Below are 12,153 nucleotides of genomic sequence, written 5' to 3' on the forward strand. Positions count from 1 at the left end.
GCAAGTCTCAATAAATGTTAGTTGTTGTTATTTTACTACATGTGTAGAATAACATAAAATGTGGTTTTGTTCAGTACATGCCTAATTACCTTGGAAGGAAAAGTCTATCTGCTGCTTTGTTGCTAGGGAAATAAAAATTTCAACAACAGACTGGTTGAATAAAACATTTTCAGGGATTTAGAGACTTGCATTCTTAACTTACATGCTACTAGAAATAACTGTAATTGAATAATTTTTTTCTCCTCCCAAACTTTCTATTTTTGAAATGCTACACAAACATAACATTTTTAAAAAGCTTTTCCTTCTCTTTATTATTGCAATAAAAATCTTCTCAAATAAATGTAAGATAGTATAGTGTTTAATTAACCTCATGTATGGAGAAAGAATGATTTTATTTCCATTGGAAGTTATACTAGCTTAAAATACAGTTTACAGCTATAATCATCTTTACTTATCCAAATATAAGCACAAAGTGAAAAGCATTTGATTGAAGTTGCAAAATTTATCAAGTCCCATCACACTCCTGTTTTGACTAGAAATAATAGTACATCCCAAATATATAGCAGATTAACAAGAGGATTATTCTTAAGTAATTACATTCATTTCTATAGCTATTAGCATAGAGTTTATTGCCATAACCCAAACCACACTACCCTTACACTCTACAATATAATAGCGACCAGCCACATCTGGCTATTTAAATTAAAAATAATTAAAATAAAACAAAAAAATTCAGTTCCCCAGTCACACAAGTCACATTTCAAGTGCTCAATAACAAGAGATATAGAACATTTCCATCATCACAGAAAGTTCTATTGCAGAGTGCAATTGTTGCATTAACCAATTGTCAGCCGGAAACATTGAATTTTATATCTGTGCTCTTTTGAGAGCTGTTTCAGAGTGGCTAGTACTTTTCCCTATAATGCTTTCCATCTTTGTAGATGACATAGTTGATGAACTGAAAAGTGTCCTCATGGGGTCCATGAGTAGCTCTCAATCTGCAGAAAGCTGGTCACAACAGATACCTTCAGTTCAGTGTTGGCCCCTGGGGTAGAACTCAATTAAAAATAACTTTGCACCTGCTTATTTGCTGAACACAACTAAGTGAGAGAAATGCGCTTCTGCGCCATTCCCAGAGTCCACTCACCCAGACACTCAACTATCTCTCCTCTGCCCATCTCACACACCTGGGCTGTTTTCCCTAAAAAGGTTTGGGAGATAAATTGTGCCATATTGTTGAAATGTCAAATTTTTGAATTATACAGGATGCTTCCTCAAGTCAGCCAGTTTCTTTTTCAAGAAATTAAAACACCAGCTTAGTACATGTCAGCTCATTTTCAGAAATGAGCTACCTTGATCAGGCCCTAGGTGCTGCAGGTATGTTGAGGACACAGGACTGGATGAGGCTGTGGACATCTTGCAATTGAAATACAAGCCTGGGGGATCCCTGGGTGGCTCAGCGGGCCCCTGCTTTCATCAGAGGGCATGATCCTGGAGACCTGGGATTGAGTCCCGCATAGGGCTCCCTGCACGAAGCCTGCTTCTTCCTCTGCCTGTGTCTCTGCCTCTCTCTCTGTCTCTGTGTCTCAAATAAATAAATAAATAAATAAATAAATAAATAAATAAATAAAATCTTTTTAAAAAATGAAATACAAGCCTGGATCAGAAAAGGTGGGGATTTTGAATCTCCAAAATGTAACATGAGCATATGAGATAACAGAGGGAGGGATTAGAGGCAAAGTGGTTTCTAAAGGGCCATGCAAGTCCACCAAGATAAATTTCCCACAGGGCCAAGGCAGCTGCAGACATCAGGCTCCTTGGCAAGCTTCTGCATTGGCCTTTTATCTATGGGGAGGAATTCAGCAAAGTTATGTATAGATAAGCCTGTGGGTGATGATATTCAGTATGACAGGTGGGGAAACCATCAGGTTACAATGGTCTGTGTGGGATTCAACCAGATACCACTGGACTCAGCAGCTGCTTCATTGCTCTGCTGTAGGATACTGAGACATCCAGTTCAGCTTTTGGAATACCCTGGGACTTTGACAGGCTATGCATTAATAAGAAACATTTGGTTAGTTAGGGGTAATTTCCCTGTTCTTTGTTCCACAAAAGTGTTTTTGCAGGTATGAATAAAAATGGGGATTCTTTTAGTAAATGTGTAAAAACAGGAAAAAAAAACTTGCATTGCTCAGAGGTGAGCACACAGCAGCACTGACCAAAGGATACCCTCACTCTCCCAGGCTTAGCCTGCCAAGCCTGGGAATATCCTGGGCTTTAACCCAAGCTTGCAGGACTGCTTATTTCATGACATACAGTAAAATCAAAGCCATCATGTGCACAGGACTATTTCAGGAACAATTAATTCCAAGGGAGATGTAGTTGGAGGGCTGCTGTGTGTGAATTCAGAATAGGACTAGTATGTTACAGGGTTCAATGCCATAATGGAGTCCAGATCTGATAATTCACAGGGCTTTGTTCTTTTAGAGAAAGAGTCTGACTTTGGACCTATTGCATAGGTACCTGTAATAATGCCGTCTTACCCAGAAAAACCCGTGTCTTCATATCTTGAAGGAATATTCATATTCCACTTCATTTACTTGACTTTCTGTTCACCATGGTAAAAGACTCTTAATCCAGCCTGTAGGAATTCCCTGACCTGCTATCCATTTGGGGACAGACTACTGCCTGTGATTCTACTGGGGAAATGAATTTATATATCTGAAGTTACTCAACAATACTTTGGATAAACATAATCCTGCTCACAAATGCCTACTTAGTATGAGGACACATTCAAGACATCCCCCCCACCCAACCACCAAAGAGAGATTTTATTCTTGTCCTTGTGTTTTGATTGTATATCAATCAGGGAAGCGTAAGAAAGATTAAGGGTGCCTGAGCCTGCCCCCTACTTCAGCTGCAGGCTAACCCTGTGGAGGATATCCTTAGCAGTTCTCCCAACCCACCTGGGCAGTGTTGACGGCACATGTGTCTACTTGCATGAACAACCTGAAGAACATAGCCTACTTTAACTCTGGCTATCTGAGAGTAAAATTTCTGCTACAATAATGAGACATGAAAAAATGAGACATGAAGAAGTGGTCAATGATGAAAATAAAGCAACAGGAAAGGCTTCCTTTGTCTTTTGAGATAATAACCTCATAGCAAATCCATCCTTCTCCAGATAGGTCCCTTCCATTGCCCTCCTGTCCCTCAACTTCATGAGAAATATGTTATCATTCTCCTTAGTTTACCACAAAAACCCAGAAAACAGATCTTCAGCTTCTCTAGATGCCTCCTCTGTAAAAGAACTCTCTCTCTCTACACATTCCTGTCTCCCTTGAAGACCTCCAGTAAAAACCACACCCAACAGCTTTGTAGGTTTGGGATCAGATGAATCAGGAAAATGGAGGATTCTCAATACTTGAGTTTTCTTCATGAGATCTTCCTCTTAAGGTCTGGGTTACATATCTAGGAACTTCTGAGAAATATTGGGGCTGCTTCTCATTTTTCAGATTTCTCTATTCCTAGACGACCCTTGTGATATGTAAAATAATGGTCCCCAAAAGATGTCCAAGAACTAATGTCTGGAACTTGTAACTGTCTTACCTTACGAGGAAAGGATCTTTATAGATATGGTTAAGTTAAGGATCTTGTGATGGTTACCCTGGATTTTCTGGAACCAATCTAATCACAGAAGTCCTTATAAATTACAGAAAGAAGTAAGGGAATCCATATCACAGAAGGAGATGTACTGCAGCATAAGTTGGAGTGATTTGGGGCCATAATGTAAAAATGTGGGTGACCTCTAGAAATTGGAAAAGGCAAGGAACGGATTCTTTCCTAGAGCCTCCAGAAAGAAGACAGCCTCAATAATACCTTTATTTTAGGGTTTCTAACCTCCAGAACTGAAAGATAAGAGTTTCATGTTGTTTTAAGCCACTAATTTTGTGGTAATTTGTTACAGCAGCAATAGGAAGTTAATATGAGATTAAAAATGTTTGGTTTGGCAACATAGAAATATTATGAATAAGAATCTATATAAAATTTATATTCTTGGGCAGCCCCAGTGGCTCAGCGATTTAGCCGCCTGCAGCCCAGGATGTGATCCTGGAGATCCAGGATCGAGTCCCGCATCAGGTTCCCTGCATGGAGCCTGCTTCCCTCTGCCTGCGTCTCTGCCTCTCACTCTCTCTGTGTCTCAATAAATGGATAAAATCTTAAAAAAAAAATCTTATTCTTTGTCTCCATTTACCACATATTGAAATTATTATATACATCATTAAATATTTAGTATATAGACTTGTTTTAGTTTTTAAAATTATAATGCTAAACTTTGCATGGATAAGATACAAGTCTCCATGATACAGCAAAGCTGTACATCACCCTGAATTGAAAGCCAGAAGATCCTGATTCTAGTGCTGTCACTGTCACTTAAGTGTGACCTGTGAAGTATTTCTGAGCCTTCTAGCTTTAACAGTTCTTAACTAAACTGGAAATATTAATTAAGTCTGAGTAGAGAATAAAAAACAAAACAAAACAACAACAAAACCCTCAGTTTTTGATTCTTGTAATTCATACAAGAGGTAATCAAGTAGCAGCTTTTGCTTTTCAATACCAAACTATAATTATGGTCATTGGGAGAAATAAATGTACAGCAAGGTGTGCTGATAAAAGCATACTAGTGAGGATGCCTGGGAGGCTCAGCAGTTGAGCGCCTGCCTTCGGCTCAGGTGGTGATCCCAGGATCCGGGATCAAGTCCCACATCGGGCTACCTGCGAAGATCCTGCCTCTCCCACTGCCTGTGTCTCTGCCTCTCACTCTCAGTCTGTGCCTCTCATAAATAAATAAATAAATAAATAAATAAATAAATAAATAAATCTTTTTTTTTTTAAAACATACTAGTGAAACTTCAGGATGTGCTATCAGAACAAGTAAAGCAAAGAGCTAAAAGGAAATCTCAATGTTGCCTTATTTCCAGACCTCTTCACACCTCAAATATGCTCTTAAAATCTCTGCCAAAGACAATTAGAAATATATAAATTTTTTCCTATTAAAAAAAAAAGAAGGAAGAAAGGAAAAAAGGGAGAAAGAAAAGAGACATGACTTATTTTGAGTCTCCTCTCACTACACTAAATTCATCCAAGGCAAAAAAGAGAGATCTAATTCAGCATATTCTGAATAGTGACTGTAAACAGAGGTGATGCCAACCCACCACCAACAATTGCTCTCAGTATAGCATCTATCCCCTAACGCCATGTGCACACTGGCAGCAGACCTTGACCCCTGGATGTGACAATGTCAAAAATCAGGCTGAGCCATCACTGCCTTTCATCTCCCTGCCAGAATAATTGCTGCAAGGACTCAAGTTGGCCCTATTAAAAGTGTCCCCTAGGGTTTCAAAATGGAAGCCAGGAAACATGTACATCCTTTCCACTTTGGCGGTGACTTGTGAGGAAGTGAATCCACTGTGTGAGTACCCTGATTCAGTCTCAAGGAAAAGGCAAGAGTAGATGAAGCAGTCAAAAGGTATGGAGCCTCTACTTTCAGTTACTGCCAACTAAAACCCTGTTTTCCCCCTCCTCATAGTCAGTAAAACTGTATTTTGACAGGCTGCACTCTGTCTTCACCACTGGTAGTCCAAGGAATTGAAACTATTACTGAATCAGCCCCAGTGGATGAAACACATCAGGTTATAAGGTATCAGTGTGGTATTCTTCCTCACCAAGTTCTTCCTTTTTTCCCACCTGCAGTGGCAACAATGTTATACACACCACCTACAATCAGCTCCCAGTGCTTGTGGCTTTGGAATAAATGACTCATCAGAAGGTTCAGCTATGGTATTAGGGCAGTAATAACTTCTCAAGCAACACCAGCATTGAGGTACAATGGTGTCCTCAAGAGCCAGCTTAGTTTTTAAGAATCCACGGGACTGCGGTCAAAGACCCACATGTTATTTGGTGAATATATTCTGTGTATTCACTTTTTACTGGAGATAAGGAAGGTACAAGTGGTTGATCTAGAACAGGATTCAGGTATTGCTTCTTTTTTTTTTTTAAGATTTTATTTATTTATTTACTCACTCATGAGAGACGCACAGAGAGAGAGGCAGAGACACAGGCAGAGGGAAAAGCAGGCTCCATGCAGGGAGCCCGATGTGGGACTTGATCCCAGGACCCCGGGATCATGACCCGAGCCAAAGGCAATCCCTCAACCACTGAGCCACTCAAGAATCCCAGGTATTGCCAACTTCTTTAGAAGAAAATATTGTAATAATCCATTAATATATCTAAGACCAACTCATTTCATTATGCTTTTCTAGAAGATTGGGAATTTAGCATGCACTTATTTTTTTCTCCATATCCCTCATCTTTCCAGGTTTTTGTCATTAAAATAGACATGATTAAGATTGGAGACAATTACTAATATTTGAAAGAAAACCTTAATGTAAGTGTATGGAAAAATTTTCAACCTAGGAGTTCCTATTTCATAAAATAGATTTACAACTGAGGACATGTCATCTAAAGATATTTTAGAGCAGAAATTCTATGATATCTTGCGTTATTTTAATGCCTCTCTACCTGGAGCACAAAGATAGAACCAGAGGAGGAGTGGAGGTCTTTTCTCAGTAAACTTGTTATAAAGACAAAATTCACCATCACATAAATCCATGAATCAAGGGTCACCTACTGGGACTTTTCTTGACTTAGCTTTCAGAATGCTTAGAGTTTCTGTGTTTGGAAAGTCCCCAGAGGTACTTCTAGAATGAAACAATAAATGTGAACTCATTTAAAATGACTAGGAAACTTGTGTTGATTTAAGGATCATATAGACATGCTTGCACGAGTTCAGAGGTAATTCAGATCACTTCCTTGTACTTCACCATCTCTCTGCTCTGGCTACTTGCTCTGACTCAGGGGTAAGAGGTTAAGAGGGCAGTCAGAGCCTATCTTTGTGCTTCTTTCCTCTCCTCTGGGGACCTGCCATGCTGGACCATCAGAGGGTACACTCAGGGAATTCTTGTTTGAATGTGTACTTCTACTTCATGCTGTGTTCTTCCAGTGAGATTCAGCTGTTCCACCATTAGCCAAATCAAGCACACAGAGCCTCAGCGCACAACACAGTTAGCACGCAAAAGAGCTCAGCTGAAAAGGAAGATGCATATTGTCCACTCCAATAAACAAAGTCACACACCAATGACAGGAGGCTAGGGCGAGGTGGGAGGGGAAATGCCAGGGACAGAAGCACAGGCTATTATACCAATCGGTCCTTAAAGAAATGACTTTTCCCTGATTTCTCATTTTTAAGGACTGCTTTCAATTTGGAAGAAAAGTCTCCAGAGGAGCCTGAGAAAATGGCACAGCAAGGAGCAGAAAAAGTGTCACCTTAGTCAGTGAGTCATGGCTTCCACTGCTGTGGCTCATCTTCTAAGCAGGATCTGAAACTTTCTACAGATCTCCCTTGCAATTCATGATTTTAAAAAATACGTATCTTGAGAAAATAGGAGCTTGAACCCCATCAGATTTCAGGTTTTCTTGCATCCTCTTATAATATGGATGCAGGCAGAAGACCTTCCTTTCATGTGAAAGGAGTGGGTTCCTGGGAAAAATTTCCTCCCCTGGACCAGCTTTTCTGGGCACTGCAATGTTTAAAGGAACAAGGCTACAATCCATTTAAAGAGGACTTGTATCATCTGGTGGGGTACAAAGGACATCATCATCTCTAAGCAAGAAGATAATGTGATTTATTTTGAAAAGACAAAATGAGGTCCTGTTAGAGAATGAAAAATAACCTACATTTCAGAACAACTCCATTCTATCTAAAATTTCCATATGATTGTCAATTTATTTGCTATCTCTTTATATACCCACCACTCTTTCAGCCAGGACTTGTGAAAAATTTTCTGGCATTAGGTCATGTGAGACTGAGACTCAGAAAGTGTGATAAATGGTGATATTGTGGGGAAAAAAAGCGCCTTTTTTACAGGTGTATTAATTTTTGTTTTCATGGCTTTGTAACCCACAAGTGTTGTCTAGGTGACCCATCACAATGTTTTAAGGCTGACAGATTTGGGCCATCTTCAAATCCACTGTTTTTTTTTGTACGCCCATTAAGCTAAAGTGGTCTGAGTCTAGTTGGCATGCCAGGTTGCTAATTAGTATTAACATTGTCCCAGAACAGTCTGTATATAGGTGTAACTCAGACACTGTCTCTTGCAAAGGAGATGACCAGCATTTCAACAGTATGTCTTCCTGACTCTTACTTCACCTGGGTCACTGGGAGCCAAGACTCTTCTGCATCTACTACTCTATAGTGATAAATACAGGCCACATTCAATTTAAGGTGATTATTATATCCTGGTAAATGACAATGATAAGTTTTAAAATAAAAATTCTTTTTCTTTTGGAAAAAAAACTTGGATTCCAGAGTTTCCCCTTCATGATCTCATTTTGCTATTCATTATGAGAAAAGGAAATGCATCGACCATCATTGCATTTGCAATATCTCAGTAATACTGTACAACTTCATAAATGTGTGAAAAACTGATAAAATATAAAGTGCTTTTCAATTATTTATGTTTCCAGGAGCTATAAGTTGTCTAACTTAAAAATGAGGTATGGTATGTTTGGGCCAAATATTGTTAGGCAATGAAAAATATCCATCGAACAAAGGAAATAAATGGGATCCTGATCTCCTCAGTAAGAACCACTGAGAAGCAGCCTCCTGCTGGGGGCAAAATTTACTTGGCTGCATTATTAGTAGGAAACAAAACCCAATGTGGCAACACTAAAATGTTAAAACTTGGCCCAGTTGCCTGTTCCTGAACCATCTGTGGTTCCTCAGTGTTCTCTCCAATAGGAGAAATGATCCTTATGTTAGAATGAGGTTTCCAAATACCTTGGAATTCATCTGCAGTACTTCATTTGCTCTTGGGCAAGAACAGGAGATGGGGATATTCTTGTTACCCAGCCTGAAGAAATTGATAAACCACGGGAGAAAAACATTGAGGGCTGAGTTTATGAAGCTGGCTCCAGTAACCAATTGATTCTGTTTTTGTACATTTAGGAATAATACAGAAGATAGGCTTTGAAACATGATTCATACCAAATGAATATTTAAAGGTTTAAAACCTATGCTAGCAAGTTGTTTATAGATTTAAGCTGCCCCTTCTGTTAACAACATGAGATAATTTCAGTTTCTCTAGATCACTCCATGAAATACAGACTAAAGTGAATTTAATAGTCCAGTAAATTGACAATCAACAAAAAATATAACATGTAAAGATTTAATAGGCAAAGTTTTTTTTTAAGGACTGTAAGATATGTGACTAACAATATAAATCCCTGCAGTGTAAATGAGAAAGACATTTATATTCAAGGTCGTGAAACTTGGGAGAAAATATCATGTATTTCTTGATATCTCTTCTCTGTGTGGCTTGTGACATTCAAATGTGAGTCTAATTTAGGCTCTGAACCAAGTGGAGAAGAATTCTTTGGTCTATCTTTGAAATAAATGGTCAATATATTAATTAACCCATCAAATAACAACCAGAATATGCCATGATCTTTGCTATTTTGGTTGGCACCTGAGTAAATACATTGTTAAACCAAGGACGAGATGATGTAAAATGATTTTTCTATAAGCACACTGTCTTCTTAGACTCTCAGATTCAGTCTGTTTCATGTGCCCATATGTGTACTTGGGCACAGATGATGTGAAGAATTATGAGTGGTGAGTATTTTTATAAGTAGATATCATTATAAGCCTTGAGAATAAGCATAAGATGGGAATTATTTCTGGAAAAACAGCCAATTAAAAGGGTGGAAAATTAAGCAAGAAATTCATTCCATTCAGCAAAGAGAACTGTATTTATATAAGCTGTTTCTTCAGGTGCCATAGGCTAAACTAAAGTAGTTTACCAAACTCTTATCATTTGATCAAAGAATTAATGTTGTCCTAAGAACAATAATACTTAGTTAATTATTCCTCTTAATATAAAATATGACTTTTTTTAAAATTAAAGGACATAATAGATAGCAGTGGGAAGCAGAGGTGTATGCCTAAAGGTGGTGGCAGCAATACCCTTGAATCTGTCTTAATCCATTCAGGTGAGTGGCTTATAAATAGCAGACATTTATATCTCACAGTCCTGGAGTCAGGGAATTGTAAGATCAAGGCACTGACCGACTCAGTGTCTGCTGAGAGCCTGCTTCCTGGTTTATAGACAACTATCTTCTCATTATGACCTCACATGTTGGAAGGAGCCAGCTAGCTTTCTGGGATCTCTTTGATAAGGGTACAAATCCTATTCATGAGGGTTCCACTTTCATGAACTAAGCAGTTCTCAAAGAGCTCACTTCCACATACCATGACCCTGGAGATTAGGATTTAACATACACTTTTTGGGTGGACACATGCATTCAGTCTATAGCAGGCTCCTCATCCTGCTGTGCTTGATGACCTGAAACACCTTTAAAGGACTGATGCAGGGCACATCTGTGATTCAGTGTCACCTCTTCTCTGTTCCCAGGCAAAGCCTGTAAACCCTCTGTCTGTCAAAGATAACTGAGGATGACAGAGATTTTCTCTAATTTTAAACATTTACCACTGTAATTTTCAGCCTCTTATTTGAGCCCCTTTTCTTCTTCAGAGTGACCTCAATTATTCAGAATCAGAAACCTCCTAAGTCACTTAAGCTTTTCCTTTTATGGAAATAGGAAGGCATCTGATAACAGCTATCTAAATTTATTGCTTGATCACTTCACTAGAAATTATATTAGATTAGATTCAATTAGATTAAATATAAATGAAAAAAAAAGATTAAATATAAATGTGCTGAACTACTGGGTATTTTCCCTAAAGATACTGATGTAGTGAAACCCCAGGATATCTGCACCCCAATGTTCACAGCAGCAATGTCCACAAGAGCCAAACTGTGGGATTATCCATGATGTCCTTCCACAGATGAATGCATAAAGAAGGTGTTGTCTACATATACAATGGAATATTACTCAGCCATCAGAAAGGACAAATACCTGCCATTTGCTTCGATGTGGGTGGAACTGGAGGGTATCATGCTGAGTGAAGTAATCAATCGGAGAAGGACAATCATCATATGGTTTCCTCATGTGTGGAATATAAGAAATAGTGAACGGGGTTATAAGGGAAAGGAGGCGAACTGAGTGGGAAAAATTAGAGAAGGACACAAACTATGAGAGACTCCTAAATATGGGAAATGAACAAAGAGTTGCAGAAGGAGAGGTGAGTAGGAGTTGGGATAACTAGGTGATGGGCAACAAGGAGGGCACTTGATGGGATGAGCACTGGATGTTACACTATATTCTGGTAAATAGAATTTAACTTAAAAAATGTAAAAGAGAAAAAGCATTTAGATTTGGGCTCTCTTTCTCAACTGTGGAATAATGAATTTTGTAATTGCTGGTGAAAGGAGTCTCAGGTATTCATAAGAAGGAGTAGAAATATCCAAGGACACATGACAATGATTGCCTTCTTACTGAAGAAGGACTAAAAATAAATTTTTATTCTTAATTTTTTTTACTTATTTTTATTGTGGTATAGTTGACATATAACCCTATGTTTTAGGTATACAACATAATGATTTGATATTTGTATGTATGGTGAAATGATCACCACAATAAGTCAGTATCCATCACCATACATAGAAGCTACTTGATTCTTATGAAGAGAACTTTTAAGAACTACTCTTTTAGTGACTTTCAAGGATGCAATGCAGTATCATTAACTGTACAACCATGTTGGGCAATACAATGAGATAATAGAAAATATATATTGGTTCATCCCTAGTACCTGGCACAAAGCTCCAGAATTCTTGTATTTCTTGTAATTTCCTAAGTGATTAGAATAACAGGAGCATCTCTTGTTTTATTTATTTATTTTTTATTAATGATTTTATGTTTTTTAAGATTTTATTTATTTATTCATGAGAGACACAGAGAGAGAGAGAAGCAGAGACACAGGCAGAGGAAGAAAGAGGCTCCATGCTAGGAGCCTGACGTGGGACTTGATCCCGGGTCTCTAGGATCAGGCCCTGTGCTGAAGGTGGCACTAAACCATTGAGCCACCTGGGCTGCTCTTTATTAGTTACTTTTTAAATTTCTATATATGTATAT

The 12,153-nt window shown here is 38.4% G+C and overlaps 1 long non-coding RNA gene across 1 annotated transcript in view; it reads right to left on the reverse strand.

Annotated features, from left to right (window-relative positions):
- Nucleotides 1-12,153, reverse strand: part of LOC112907097 (uncharacterized) — a 202,115-nt gene that overhangs the window by 11,142 nt on the left and 178,820 nt on the right. The gene's annotated exons all lie outside the window — the stretch shown is intronic.

Source organism: Vulpes vulpes, chromosome 14, assembly GCF_048418805.1.
Source record: "Vulpes vulpes isolate BD-2025 chromosome 14, VulVul3, whole genome shotgun sequence".
In the NCBI taxonomy this organism is placed as follows: Eukaryota; Metazoa; Chordata; class Mammalia; order Carnivora; family Canidae; genus Vulpes; species Vulpes vulpes.